The sequence below is a fragment of the Pteropus alecto genome, unplaced genomic scaffold (genome assembly GCF_000325575.1).
Source record: "Pteropus alecto unplaced genomic scaffold, ASM32557v1 scaffold79, whole genome shotgun sequence".
Lineage (NCBI taxonomy): Eukaryota > Metazoa > Chordata > Mammalia > Chiroptera > Pteropodidae > Pteropus > Pteropus alecto.
Genome location: NW_006494612.1, coordinates 13,429,002 through 13,430,164, shown reverse-complemented (window position 1 = coordinate 13,430,164; position 1,163 = coordinate 13,429,002). Strand labels below are relative to the sequence as shown.

The 1,163-nt window shown below is 31.9% G+C and overlaps 1 pseudogene; it reads right to left on the bottom strand.

Moving 5' to 3' along the window:
• Positions 1–422: 422 nt before the first annotated feature.
• LOC112474335 lies at positions 423–541 on the bottom strand (annotated as a pseudogene).
• Positions 542–1,163: the final 622 nt, after the last annotated feature.

Sequence of the window (1,163 nt, the reverse complement as noted above, 5' to 3'; positions counted from 1 at the left end):
GAAATTGGTAGATTTAATATAACCTAATTATTAATTTTTCCTTTATAATTAGCACCTTTCATAAACTTTTAAAGAAATATTTGCTTACTTTAACCCAAATCAAGAAGATATTCTCCCATGATCCCTTCTAAAAGTTTTATTGTTTTACTTTTCACATTTAGAACTGTAATACTTGTGAAGTAGAGTTTGTGTATGGTATCAAGTAAAGGTCAAAATACATATGTTGCTATAGCAATTTAATTGAATTAAAATAATTTATTAAAAAGACCATCCTTTTCCCATTGTACTACAGTGTTATCTTGACTGTAAATCAGATGACCATATGTGTCTGGGTCTATTTCTGAACTATCTATTCTATTTCATTGGTCAGTTCGTCTATCTTTGCGCCAATAACTTGTTCTTTTTTTTTTTTTTTTTTTTAACACCTACAGCACCTGGTATTCCTAGGTAGTCTCCCATCTAAGTACTAACCAGGCCCAACCCTGCTTAGCTTCCAAGATCAGACAAGATTGGGCACATTCAGCGTGGCATGGCTCTACACACATGTTCTCTTAATTGCTATATATTTAGGACAGGTCTTGATATAAGGCACTTTAAGTACTTCAGCTTTGTTCTTCTTCAGATCATGTTGGCTGTACTTGGCCCTGCATTTCTACATAATTTTTGAAAGTCAAACTCTCAGTTTTCATACACACACACACACACACACACACACACACACACACATAAATGAAAGACAAATAAAAAAAACCTGTTAGGATTTTGATTAGGATGGCATTAGAATGATTTTGATTTATTTTGCTTAGTTTTGAAAAATGTTTTCATTGGACATAGAATTTAAGGTTGACAGATTTTCTTTAAGCACTTTCATGTATAATGCCTCACTCTTTTCTGGCGTCATATTTTCTGAGAAGTGAGCTGTTAATTGAATTATTATTCTCTTATTTGTAAAGTGTCAATTTTCTCTTGCTGCTCTCAAGATTTGCTCTTTATCTTTGGTTTTCAATAGTGTAACTATTATAACTGAAAATTCTGTCTTTCATAAAATTTGGGAAATTTTGGCCATTATATCTTCAATTAAAAACACTTTTTTCTTTTATATACTCATTCTCATGTCAGTTTTGGACCATTATGGAACCATTTGCTATCATCTAACAGGTCCC